We start from the raw sequence: 14,392 nt of genomic DNA, 5'->3' as shown, positions 1-14,392 counted from the left end.
GTGCGTGCTAAGCACACACTCTGCCACTTGAGCTATGCCTTCCCCCTTCCCCTGGTTAAATTTTAAAGGGAGAGTGAGTGAGAAAATTGAAGGTGCCTTTTTTATTACCTGGTAGATGTCCTGCTCTTAGAGGTCCCTCTTAACATTGACATTTGTGGGTCCTCGTCTGGGATGGAATCTGAAAATGTTCCCAATGTTGGGGACTTTCCAAAGAAGCCAAGGAAATTACCTCTTGAGAGAGAGGAGTCAGTTTAAATACCGGTGAAGTCTGGAGATCACAAAGCCAGGAGAGGAGGAGGCTAGTAAACGTTCCCCTTTCCTTAATCCTCCATCTTCCTCTCTGTTCAATCAGAAGAGTGAGACAGGGTGAGAGATCAGAAATAAAAGGTAGTGATTAATGAAAAAGAGTGAGAAGACAAATCTGTGCATGTGTCTGCATTGTTGGGACATTTTGCTGTCCACTAGAAATTGACACATTGTAGCTGACTGTACTTCAGTAAAAAGAAAAAAAAAAAAAAGAAATAACAGCTAATGAGGGGCGGGGGGAGTGAAGGAAGGCGAGGTGGGTGAGCACACCACTTCCCTGAAGGCAGAGGGGGCTGGAGATGGGGTTACATTCGCTTTGTTCACACGTGACTTTCCAAAGAATCCAAGAAAGGGTCCAGTCCTAACCCAGGTCTGGCCAAATCGTGTGAGTCTAAATCCACTGTGATTGACTGCTTTTGACTCCGATCTCTGAATTAAGGCTGTTTCTGACTTGAAGTGACTGTAGGACTTCAGTCTTTCAACACTTTTTTTTTTTTTTTTTTTGCATGCATGCATGCAGAAAAAGATTTGTTAAGTTACGGAACTGTTAGAATTTTTTTTAGACCACTCAAACATTTTCAAATGACTTAGGAAACCATTGGCATATATTTAATAAGCAGGTTCCACTTTCACAGTTTTTTCTGCTCCCACCCTCAGCGTTCAGGTATCAGATTCATTTCTTTATCATTTAGGTTTCTCTTTCTCACAGTCACCTGGTGCCTAAGGATTGATGGAGACATCACTGGTGGGAAAGGCTGTTCGCACTGAGCAGGACTGAGAGACTCAGAAGAAGTTTCTGTGATGACCTTCTAAGATTCCCACCCGTTCCACACGCTGGGGAGACAGGGAAACGCGAAATGGGGCAGGATTCTGGGAACCTTGCCTGCCGCCACCCACCCTGCCCCCACTGCAGACCCCTCCCCCTCGAGACCGGCTCAGGAAACCCAGGGTTTCAGGACGCAGTTTGCCAACCACTGCAGCACATCTGATGCTCCCTTAATTTGGAAGCCTGCAGAGAACGGCTCCAAACTGCCTGAAAGTGTGATGACACCAATTAACGACTGCTTGGCATCTTCCTTGGGATGTGCTACAGACTGACACCAGAGAGCATTCCAGACGATGCTGTATTTCAGGGGTCAGCTAACTCTTCCTCTAAGGGGCCAGATAGGAAACAATCTAGGTCTTGTGGGCCAGGTGGTACCCAGGACAGCTACTCAGCTCTGCTGTTCTAGCTCGAAAGCGGCACAGACAAAGCGTCAGCAGATGGGTGTGGCTGTGTTGCAGCAAGATTTGACTTCGATAAACAGGCAGTTGGCCCGTGGACCAGAGTTTGCCAAGCCCTCAGATGATGCTGAAGGATCGATTCCCTGTTTTTCCAATCAGAGGCCCCAGTTTTCTTCCAGAACCACCCCTCCCACCAGCTGTACTCCTGGCCCATGTGGTTCAGGTGGTTCCGGCTCCAGTCCTGACCCAGGGTGGACACGTGACCCAGGTCTGGCCAAACATCATGTGATCTTATTTCCACTATGATTGACTAAGGGTGGGTCCTTGAGTCCAAATCAAAGTAAAGTAAATTAAATTAAAAATTAAGGGGTTCTTGCTTGAATAGCTCTGGACTTCAGTCTACAAAGATGTATGCCTGGATGTTTGGACCAGCATCTCCCTGTCTAATATGAGGATTTAGTTCCCTGGAAAAGCAGAGTGGGGAGAATGGAAGTTGACCTGAGAAGGCAGGGAGCCCAAGCAAGGATGCACTGTTCGGTGAAGCTTCCGCTGTGGCTCAGTTCTGCGGGAGGTGTGGCAGCTCTGGGGCAGCCCCGGCTGCAAAGGCGCTTGTGTTGGGGCGAGGGGATCGGGGTATTGACATATCTGCACCTGGGACTTCTGCCACCCTCAGCCGGTGGGTCTAACTCTCAGGGCAGGGCCGGGCAGCGCTGCCTTCAGAATCCAAAGGCAAGGAAGCTGGTCTGTTGCAGATGAAAGGCACCAGGGAAGGACAGGTCTATGGGGGCCGCGTGCAGAAAATTAACAGTCTCTGCTACACTGTTAGAGAGAGGAGCAGACAGAGAAAGGGGGAAGAAACGAGATGGGGAAGCATGAGGTCAGAGGACAGTTTTTGGACCCCCGTGGTTAGTATTCCTAAAACCCTAATTTAGCCCTGGACTTTGCAGTTATACAGTGGTGGGGAGGAGAGAGAGGAAACTCTTGAAGTTTTCTATTATTTGCAAGCAAAAGTGTCCTAGTTAGTAGACACACAATTTGATCAGCTTTTGCCATAACACAGAGTGGAAAGAAAATGAACCCTAAGAGGTGGTAGATTGGCCTTTGGACCTCGAATCTTGGAAATAGCATCTCTCGGCTGAGCTTCTGTGTCACCACTTCTGTTCTCAGTCACAGCCCGACTGGAGAGCTGCAGGGAGAAGGGTCTTTCACACCCTTAAAAAAATCCAACCCCTGAGAAAGGGGAGAGCCTGAAGAGTCTGACCCCAGCTGGCGGTGAACCCCAGGTGCACTCAAGACCTTAATAAATAATGGAGCGCAAGCAGAAGGCAAGGCAAGAGATGTGGGAAATGCGATATCTCAGTTCGGAAGCCCGGTGGACCATCGTGGATGGAGAGAGATTAAGTGTGAGAAATCGCTCATCCCTAACAGACGGCCGTTGCCTAGGCTCTGCTGTCCCGAGAAGCGTCCAGCCTCAGTAAGTCACCGGCAGCAAAATGTGCATTTTTTTTTCACTTCAGAGGATTTAGCCAGTTGATTAAGTACAAGAAGTGGGAGGTTGGTGGGTAAAAGACTGAGCTGTCACTTCAGGGAATTCTGTCGAGCTCTCCAAGAAACGGAGTTCACGTCTCAGCTCGGGGACTCTTGTAACAGCTCACATCAGAAGACCAACATAAAGGATCTGGCGAGCGGGGGCATCGGGTCGGGGGCACGGGGGAGCTGGTGGGAGTCTCTGCTCCCATCCTCCTGGTGGGGAGACCCTTAGAGACATGGGAGAATGAGTGGAGATGAGTGGAAATCTTGCACTAAGGTCTGATTTGAAATCATCCTCCTATTTGTTGAGAAACAGAGACTCTGTGTTGCCTACAGAGAAGGACATAAAGTATTCTTCCTCTCTAACTAAAGGATAATCTTCTTTTTCTTACTTTTAAGGGAATCTGCTTGTCACGAGGATAGGAACTCAGAAATTCATTCAAAGATTTGCAAATGTTAGTGTGTTCAGGGCTGGATTTACCGATGGGCAGACTGGATGAGATGTAACCTGGTGATGTTGCCACTGTGAAATCTCTGCAGGTCTTTTCTTTTTAATTTCATTTTTTTATTTTGAGGGGGAGGTAATTAGGTTTACTTCTTTCTTTATTTTGAGAGGAGGTACTGATTGAACCCAGGACCTCGTGCATGCTAAGCATGCACTCTACCACATGAGCTATACCCTCTTCCTACAGGTTTTTTTTTTTTTTAATGCTATTATTTCAAACATCTAATAAAAGACCCTGACTCCACCACTCAGTAGCTGCGTGAGCTTAGGTATTCTTAGATCTTTTAAGTTCCGATATTCCTCTGCTACAAAATAAGATACTAAAAGAAAATGTTTGATAGGGGTCATTCTGAGAATTGTGAGTTAATCTATGGAAGGTATCTTCACATACTAAGCATGAAACAAATATTAGCTAGGGTAAATTATTATTATTCTTATTATTAGCATCATCGTAATTACTAGGGCAGGTCTGAACAAAAATGAAAAATGTGGAGCCCGTTTCCCGACACCAGCTTTCCAGTTTAGCCTTTCTGAGCACTCATCTCCTGCACTGGTTACAAGAAAAGAACCTGAACTTGGAGTGAAGCCCTGGGATCTCATCTCTGCCGTACAACCTCACACGAGTTACACACCAGTCTCCCAGCCTCAGTTTCCTTACCTTTAGAGGTGAAGATACCCACGGGATCGGCTTGTGGTAGAGATTAGATAGGAAATCTCTCCCACGGTGCCTGGGGAGCATTCGATGAGATTTACATCCACCCCACCTCCTTCCCTTCCAGCCAGAGACTCCCCTAACTGCAACTCCCCTAACTCCCCAGCTGCAGCTTCCTGGGTGTACGCTAAGCCTCCTGGTCCTGCCCTGGCATGACCTCAGTTCTCCAGATCTTGTTTTATTCTCTCTCTCAATTTGATAGAGCATTTGATTAATGGCATTAATAATATCAATTTATTCAAGAGAAGTTTTTAGGGAACCCTGATTCCAAAAGACACATGCACACCAATGTTCATAGCAGCACTATTTACAATAGCCAAGACATGGAAGCAACCTAAATGTCCATCGACAGATGACTAGATAAAGAAGCTGTGGTGTATTTTTACAATAGAATACTACTCAGCCATAAAAAAGGATAAAATAATGTCATTTGCAGCAACATGGATGGACCTAGTGATTGTCATTCTAAATGAAGTAAGCCAGAAAGAGAAAGAAAAATACCATATGATATCACTCATATGTGGAATCTTAAAGAAAGGAAAACAAGGACACTAATGAACTCATCTACAAAACAGAAACAGACTCACAGACATAGTAAACAATCTTATGGCTACTGGGAAAAGGGGGTGGGAAGGGGTAAATTTGGGAGCTTGAGATTTACAGATGTTAGCCAGTCTATATAAAAATAGATTTTAAAAAGTTTTTGCTGTAGAGCACAGGGAACTACGTTCAATATCCTGTAATCACTTTTAATGAAAAAGAATATGAAAACAAATATATGTATGTATATGCATGACTAGAACATTGTGCTGTACACCAGAAATTGACACATTGTAACTGACAGTACTTCATTTAAAAAAAAAAAAAAGAAATATCTTTGATGACTTATTAGGTACCAGGCACTGGGGTAAACAGTGAATAAAACATAAAAATTCCTGCCCCTGAGAACCTACTTCCACAGGCCTTGAGTTGGGTTGCCGGTTATGCGCAGAAAACAAAGGAAATAGTGTAACAGCGTGGGAAATGGGAATCATTCTCCCCCACCCCGGCTGTATTGAGAGAGAATTGACATGCAGCACTGTACGAGTTTAAGGTGTCCAGCATCATGATTTGACTTACAGACATCATGAAATGATTATCACAGTAAGTTTATGAACATTCATCATCTTGTACAGATATCATTTTAATAGCTAGGTAGTATATCTCCTTGGGGTTCTCATCTGCATTTCCCTGATGACTAATGATGTTGAACATCTTTCCTTTTTTTTATTGTACTTATTTTAATTTATCTATTTTTGTGTTATTTTGGGTGGGGCCGGGGGGGAATTATGTTTATTTATTTTTAATGGAGGCACTGGGGATTGAACCCAGGACCTCATGCATGCTAAGCATGTGCTCTACCACTGAGCTACACCCTCCTCCCTTGAACAGATTTTCTTATACTTATTTGCCATCCACATATGTGGAATGAAGTGTCCATTCAGATCATTTGCTCATTTTTAAAATTTGGGGGTTTTGCTGTTTGTTTGTTTTCTTTGTTTTTTTGTTTTTAAACTGTGGAGAGTCATTTATATATTCTGGACACAAGTGCTTTATCAGGTATATGATCTGCCAATATTCTCTCCCAGTCTGTAGCTCTTTTCATTTCTGTGCTGTGGCTTTCATAGAGCAAACTGCTTTAATTTTGATAAAATCCAATTTATCAATTTTTTTCATTTCTGTACTATTTTTTTTGATTCACATTCAAACACTCTTTGCCAAACCCAAGTTGTGCAGATTTTAGCCTATGTCTTTTTCCCCCAAGAACTTTTATAGCTTTACATTTCACACTCAGTCTGTGATCATTTTTAGTTAATTTCTTATAAGATACGAGGTATTTATTGAGGGTTTTTTGGGGGGATCTGGGCAACTGAAAAAAATGAAAAATTTTATTTATTAAGATAGGAGAGTATACAAGAGGAGTGCAACTTTAGGCTTTTAATTTCAGATGCCCATTGGACATCCAGCTGGAGAAACTGAGCAGACAGCTGAGTTGGGCATTCAGGTCTGAGGTTCAAGGGGGAGATATAGGTTGGAGATAAACTTTTGAGAACATTTAGTACCATTTCTTTGATGGTATCGTCTCCATTTTCTCTATCTCTTTCTAAAATTCTTATTCATGGATTTTTAACCTCTTTGACTGAGCTTTTTAATCTCCATCTTTTCCTTCATTTGTCCAGTTTCTTATCATTTCGCGGATGGGGTTCAATTTTCTGAGAGATTCCCTTGACTTCCTCTTCTCTTCATTATTTATTGACAGTTTGTTATTATAGTTTAATTTTTCAAGTTCTTTGTCTTTGATTGCTTCCCTTTTATAATAGCTCTGGTTTTGCCAATTCAAGATTTCCCCATAGTTCTCTAAGGGTATGACTTGGTATCTCTGAAGTTTCTCCTGTTACCTGAATTATTTTTCTTCAGGGTTTCTTTGAGTAAGTGAGTTTGGAGAGTTTTCTTTATACGTTTAATGATCCTTGTTTGCCAAGATTAACATTAATAAACTTTTAGAAGCTGTACTAGACTTAATTGTGTTCCCCTGACCCCCAGTACCTCAGAATGTGGCAGCAATTGGAGATAGAGTCTTCAAAGAGGTAATGAGGTAAAATGAGGTCATATGAGTGGGCCCTAAGCCTATGTGGCTGGTGTCCTGAACAGGAGATAAGACACCCAGAGGGAAGGCCATGTGAATACAGAGGATGAAGATGACGACCTATCTCCAAGAAAGGATAATGATTCCAGAAGAAACCTGCCCTGCTGACACCTTGATCGCAGACGTCCAGAACTGTAGGGAAACGGGCTTCTGTTGTTTGGGCCACCTATGCTGTGGTGTGTGGCTGTGACAGGCCTAGCACACTCACACGGGAGCCCTCAGATAGAAGGCTGTCTTCACTTTTTGGTGATGTACTAGAGAATTGGCTGTTCCATTGATGCATATGCCTTTTCCTCACAAAACACATAACACACAGTTTTCAGTGTGTAGAGGTCATTCAGTTATCTCTAAAGATGACTCCTCCGACTTCCTCCTTGACATAGACACCTAGTTATGTGAAGGCCTGATGGGCCCGCTATTCGGAACGCAAAGTTTTCAGCTGACGATGCCCTGGCCCCCTTTGCAATCTTGCACCTCACTGCCACTTTCTTATGTGTTTGCTTCTTCTGAATACAGGTCCTGCCCTTTCAATTTCGCTGGAGAACAAAATTCTGCCTGCGAGTTGTGGGGAGTGGAAGCATTACCGTTCCACCCTCTGCTTTACATTTTCCAAAAATGTGAACCCGCATCTCAAGGAGAGGCTACCATCTTTGCCATAGTATATCTTTTCCATTCCTCTGCTGCTATTTTATTGAAGGAGATAAAAGATTGTGTTCAATCTGCCATTTTGAGCTGTCTAGCCAAGTTTTGGAAAAGAAGAAAGGTAAGATTATCAAAACACATTTTTTTGTCTTATTAGAATTGGGAGTTGAAAAGCAAAACACATTTCTAAAGACTATTTTTAAAAATTGTTTTTATAACCAGGAGAAAGTAAAATGAGGTCTGTGAACTGGGTGAGCTGCATATTATCTCTTTGCATTTTCAGTTTCCTCACCCTGTCAGATAATGGAATGAGACTGAGGAACTGATCCAAGTAATTATTAGAATTGCCTTGGATAATTCTGGGCTTATCACCCAGATCCCCAGGCCACAGGGTCAAAGATAAGGACTCCATAAGTCTGATGAGGAAAGCATGAGGCTAAATAAATAATCTCTTTTCGCTCCTGACAATTCAGCATCCTAGTGAGTCTGTGAATTTCATTTCTATTGCTTGATTTCCTTTTCAACTGCAAAGTCTTTTATGATGACAAATACACTAAATATTTTGATAATTGTAGATCCATTTACAGCCTTCAACTGAGCCTCAGTATTGCACAAGAACAGGCCACAAATTATTAACTAGAGGAAGCATACAGTTGATGTATTAGCTGGGAGGAACAAGGCAGGGTGTGAGGAGAGAATGATATGTGATTTGAAAAAAAAATGAAAATACATTTTTTATTTAGAAAGTAAAATACCTCTTTTTCGTATAATAACTGAAAAATTAAATGCCGTAATTTTTTTTCTTGTCTGACATGATATGCGGGAAATAGAGTTTATTTTCTGCATACACAAAGCTCACTGGCCGGGGGGAAGGGGCAGTCAGGAGTGAGGGGAAAGATGTCATGAGATTTTTTTCAAGTTTATCCAAAGGGTTTAAAAAGGTTGCAAAGCACTGCAGTAGTGAGATGGATTGGTTTCTGAAGACAAGTGAGAAAAGAAAACCATGAAGTTCAACTGTCACTCTTCCAACCGAATACTGAAACCACTTGGGAAAAAGTTTTGAGTGAGGTTTACAGTCATAAGCAGCATTGATGTTTTTGAGGTTTGCTTGTGAATTGCCATCTAGCTGTACCACATGCTTCCTAGCGATGTGATTAATTGCCATATTTTGAAACTTTCAAAAGCATTAAGTTGCTCGTTACACCGGGGTAACTCATTAAAGGGCTCTGTGTTCATTTGGATTAGTGGATTTGTGTGTTGCATTATGGCTTAGTGGGTAGAGAATTCAGGAGCCTGGGACGTCACTCTACTTCCACCATGCCGTGGTGGATGACCTGGATCAGGTCGCTGAGTGTTTTAAGTCTGTGTATATTGTATGTTGCATGCGAGGGTGATTGGCTCAGCTTTGTCTCCCGTGGACTGCCAAGGTTCATTGGCTGATTGACTGGCTTGGCCACCTTCCTTCTTTATATTGAAGATAATAATGGTGTGTAACCCAAAGCGATAGTTACTTATCACAGTGATAAAGTCACGCAGTGATGGTGACAGTGGTCTTCTGTAGTCTACCATAAATCACTCCTCAATATAAGACGGGGACTAACTAAGGAGACCAGGACATTAAGTCTATTATTAAAATCAGTGGGTCTCGAGACAAGACAGCTGATTAGGGTCCTGGTTCTCCCAGCTCTGTGAACTTGGTCAGGACGGTTCCAGCTTTTCAAGCTTCAATTTCCTTGGTAAAATTGAGATTTTTGAATTATTCATCAACTCATAATCAAAAAAATTGAGATTAGGAACAGCTACTTGATACAAGTGTTTTCAGAACTGAAGCAGATAGTATTTTTAAGCATCAAGACTCTGCCTGGCATTTTGTCCTGAAGCTGTTGGGAACCTCTGCCAATTTTGAAGTAAGAGAATGATGTGATCTGATCTGGTTCGAATCCTTGGCACTAACACAATGCCTGGCCTGGCTGGTAGGTGCTAAAGAAATAGTCCTAACTTGATCATAGAATTGACTCAATTTGATTGAATGGCATCAAAAAAGGTAACCAAGTGTGTATTGTTATAGTTCTAATTAATATGTTTTTCTCATGTTTCCTGTGACACTAATGCATCTGATCTTTTATCTACCTCCAATTTGGGGAGTGAGGCACTGGCCTTTTCTCCAGGAAAGGGGTGCCAGAGGACATAGTAGACTTTCAAAGTGTGGTTAAGGTCATAAGGTGTGATTTTTTTTCCCCAAAGAGCCTCATTCCATTTGGAAGAAGAATTCATGGTGAATCAGAGTGAGTGTCTCCTTCACAGCGATGAATAAAGATGGCTTATCTTGAATGTTGGAGATATTTGGAGTGGATGTGATGTGTCTTCTTGGGGCAACCGGTTTGGATTGAAGGTCAAGGGAATGGGGCAAGTTTGGAGGCAGGAGAGCAGAGAAGGCATGAGCTTCTGTCCCTGGTGGTGCATGGCGGTGGGGGTGGAGTGAGCTCACTGCCCACCACCCCCTGATGAGGACACCTACCGGCTGTCTTGTCTGGCATGGCCTTACAGAATTCCTCGTGTCAGAGCCTGGCACTGTGACAGCAGATGAATCTAGGACCTGGACACACAGAGTTTTCCACAGATCAGTCTGTGCCCTAGAGAAGAATCTTTCCTACACATAGGTGTGACTCAGAGAAAAATCGAGGTCTCCATGAAGCTTCAGTGTCAGGAACAGCAGGGTAGAGCAGGGCAGGAGGGTGCAGTGCTGGCCTCCAACGACCAAAGACCAAGTCTAGAAGGGAAGCAGGATATCGGAGTGGACGAGATTGTAGATAACACTGACGACCAGGCACTCTCTCCCAGTCCATCCGGATTCCTTACTGTGAGTTCCGTGAACCGACAGCCCCCAGAATTCTGATGCAACCCTGGGGGGAAGCCAAGGAGGCTGAATTTGCACTAACTCAGATTAAATCTCTGCCACCCAGCAGCCTGGAGACTCATGATACAAAATGGATTCAGTTGCAGAAAGACAGAAAAAAGTTCTTGACCACCTCAACTGAGATTCAAGCTCCCTCCACAAATACGATTTGGGGCCATCTTACTAGAAGTGGAGTAGGCATGATTTTAATGACTCATTCTGTGCTGCACAGGTCAGAACACACTGAAATGATTCCATCTCGGAACCCTGTTTTCCAAAGAGTATTGCCCCATCGGAGCCCGATAAGGATGGAAAGAGAGTAACCACCATGCAAAGAGAGAAAGCACAGGGGATCTGGGCTTCTTAGCTGGGACTGAGCCGACTTCTAGTGGCCCGAGAGTTGAATGCCAACCAAGGTGGAATTTCTGCTAAGCATTGTGCAGCTCTTCCTGCCTTCCAGGCGTGGTCTCAAGCAGCTCACTTGAGTTAACTCTTGATTCTTACAACACCCAGAGCAATAGGTACTAGTATTAACACCTGCGCTTATCAGGTGAAAAAACGGAGGCAGAGAGGTAACATCATTCGCCCAAGTTCAGACAGCCAGTGAATGGCAGCTGCAAATTCAGGTTTGCTCCAAGGTTCGTGGCCTCACGTTGCTCCCTGGCATGTTCTGAGTTGGGATAGCAACAAAGACCTTTACAGTTAGAAAGGAACACTGGTCTTGGCAACAGTGATTCTATGGAGAGTGGGTTCTGCAGGTGTCAGGGGTTGCACTGAGAGACCCCAGATCCTGGTGGAGACGGGCACTGGATAGAGCACCACTGAGTTCTCTGATTCTGAACTCCTAGGAGTTCATCATTCTCTTGACATTTCATTTCGGGGTGAAAATTGCTGAAAAGTTGGTTTGAAACAGGTATTTTCTTTCTTGTGTGGTCTGTGAGACTTGCTCTAAAAAAACTACCATAAAAATCTAGCTCAGGTTACATAGAGCTCATTCTATATACATATTCATAATCATAAGTATCCATCTGAAAAATAGCAGACATTTTAAGTGCAAATATTTTATTTATGTAGCTACAGAGCTAATTGAGGATGACTATGAAATTATTTTCAGATTCTTCTATACTTTAAAAAAAATTTTTTTTTCAGGGACGAGGGTGATTGTATCTCCTGGTTGTTGGTTCTGTTGACTGAATCTCTTGGGGTTAGTTTTCCATACAGTGTTTGGAGTTTTGGTTTTTTGTTTGTTTGTTTGTTTTGTTTTGTTAATTTTTTTTTTTTTTGGAGTTTTGGTTTGAGAGCTCATCTTGGATGGTCCTCTACCCACACCTCTTTCTCTTCTCTGTCTTCATTCCTATCAGACAAACGCAGCTGAGGTTATGCTGGTGGGTGCAGTCTTCCATCTCATTACGATACTGGGAATGGCACATTTGGTGGTCCATGAAGGGCTATTTCTTAGGACCATCAAGAGTTTACTGCCCTTCTGTAATACATTCAGAAATGAGTCCACCCTCCAACTTATTTTAGGCGTACACTGACTTTTTCAAGTAGGCAGCCACAGGAAAATCACGAAAAGATTGGATTTGGCTCTAGACCGAATTTCATCAAAGGTGGTTTACCATTTCAGAAAATCACATTACGGACCGTCTCTACGCGTAGGCTTTTGAGTTGCCAATCCCTTGGACTCCATCTCTCTGTTTTGGAGCTTATTCACGGTGATTGCTACATGGAGTTACAAGTATTTCACAACTTCCTTACACCTTTTAGTGTGTAAATCATTTACATATTGAAATTATACCTTTTTCTATTTACCTTTCATAGAAAAAGTAGACATAATTGATTTTTAAAATTCTAGGCATGGGTAGGTTAATTTATTAGAAATTCCATCTGGGGTTTTACAGAGGGCACTACAAAATATTTATATAAAATGGAGGTTTGAGGATTTATAGAGGCTTCATTTTGCTTTGAGTTTCTATAACCCCCAAAAAACCTCAAAATGAAACCAAGCTAAAACCTCTAAATTTTAAAAGCAGAACTTCCTTGAATCTTGACTCAGGTTTACTAAAAGAATAGATGACACTTCACAAAAGTTGGTAGGAGGTAAGGTTTCCGTGGAGGGCAGTGTGAAACAAATGTCAGGTTTAGGAGAAACCATGATAAAAATAAAATTTTACTTTCTCAGAACATCTGCAGAAACTTTCTATTTTCATGACACGTTGTAAAGAGAAAATTAAATAAGCAATGAGAGCTGTGACAAGACTGCTGCATTCATTCTGTTAGAGAATTTATGTGTTCTTTTTCCTCCTCTAATTCTCTTACCTACACGGTCTGATATCAGAGGACACATTTAGCTTCAAGACAGCTGAGACGAGAGGAAACAAAAAAACCGACGTCCCTTTTTAAAAAGCCAGTCGCTCTGGGCCCCGGGGGCATCTATTCAGTGGAAGTTCTTTTGCTTTTTCTCTGTTTCTGCCTTTGAAATATCTTCTCTCTCTTGATCTCCACTCTTTCAAGTTGTGCATTCTCTCTCGGAAAGAAAAAAAAAAAATGGGCAAAAACGTCTCAGGACAGAAAGGAACCAAAATGTGTGAAGTCATCTTGCTAAATAAGAAAGTGTGTTTGAAAACTATGCTGAGTAAAATCGCACGCTAATGGTGCAGAAATAGGTACAAATAAATGAACAGAAGCAGACTCTAGTTTATGAAAAATTATTGTGATAAAAATTATCTCAGAAATGAGCGGAGAAAGAGTATTAAGTAAAGGGTGAGTACACAGTCAATATAACTGGGAGAGAAAATTAGATTCTTACTGTATATTGTGCATTAAAATAAATTTAACAGAATTTAAAAATTTTAATATAAAATATAGAAATATGTATTTTTATAAAAGAAAATATAGATAATTAATGCCATGATTTCAGAAAGGGAAATAACTCTATAAACAAACATAGAATACAAAACCAATGGAGAAAATCCCAAAGGAATAGACTGACCGAATTAACTACTTTAAGGTTTGTTTTTGCTGATAGTAACAGCAATGCCTGTCTTTGCTAGCGCTCATGAAACGGTCTTGAGACCTTCTGAATGTGCATCTTCAGGGAGGAACACAGTTGCTCTTCACAGATGTGACCACTAAGAGAGTGTCATTCCCATTGAGGAAATGTTTGTATATCTTTATGATAATTTTTTTAGGCTTCGAAGACAGGCTCTTTGTATATTTATCACGTCGGCGCCCTGCCCAGTCGAGCAAAATGTCTTCTCACAACAGAGGAGATGGGTACCATTTTGCTTTGACTCACGAAGAAGGAACGAGTTCAACAAACAAAAGACTATGTCGACATAACGGTGTTTCCAACCCTGGAAGGCAGTTTTCACTTTCGTGTGCTTCAGAAAATATCTTAGAATGAAAAAGAAAAACTCCCTGGTGGTAAAACTTAGCTAAATTTTGTGTGTCATTTTCGCAGCAAACAGTATCGTAATTTGTTTATTTCCCCAAAATGATATTGCAGCATTTTCAATTTAGGTCTAACGATGCTTTCATCTGACATGGGTGACTGCACAGTAAATACCTAGTGTGTATTTACCACCACCACCTATGATCTAATTTTATCCTAGCATTTATTTATTGGTTGTTGTTAAAGTGTATTGGCTCATTAGATAAATATAATTTTAAAATATTACACCTTCTCATAAGGTAAAGTTATTAAATGATCACATTATTGCTGCCCAGGATTCCACAGCTAACAAAACAATATAGCATGATCAGAAAAAACAGAGAAGGAGACTCTGCCAAGTAATGAAACGAAAGAAAAATTGTTGGATCGTCGAATGCCCAGGTGAAAGGAAAAGCAATGGTTAGTCTCAGAGGAATCTAGCAAAGACACTTCATGGA

This window comes from Camelus ferus, chromosome 17 (genome assembly GCF_009834535.1).
Source record: "Camelus ferus isolate YT-003-E chromosome 17, BCGSAC_Cfer_1.0, whole genome shotgun sequence".
NCBI classification, from domain to species: Eukaryota; Metazoa; Chordata; class Mammalia; order Artiodactyla; family Camelidae; genus Camelus; species Camelus ferus.
Note: the sequence above shows the minus strand (reverse complement) of the source record.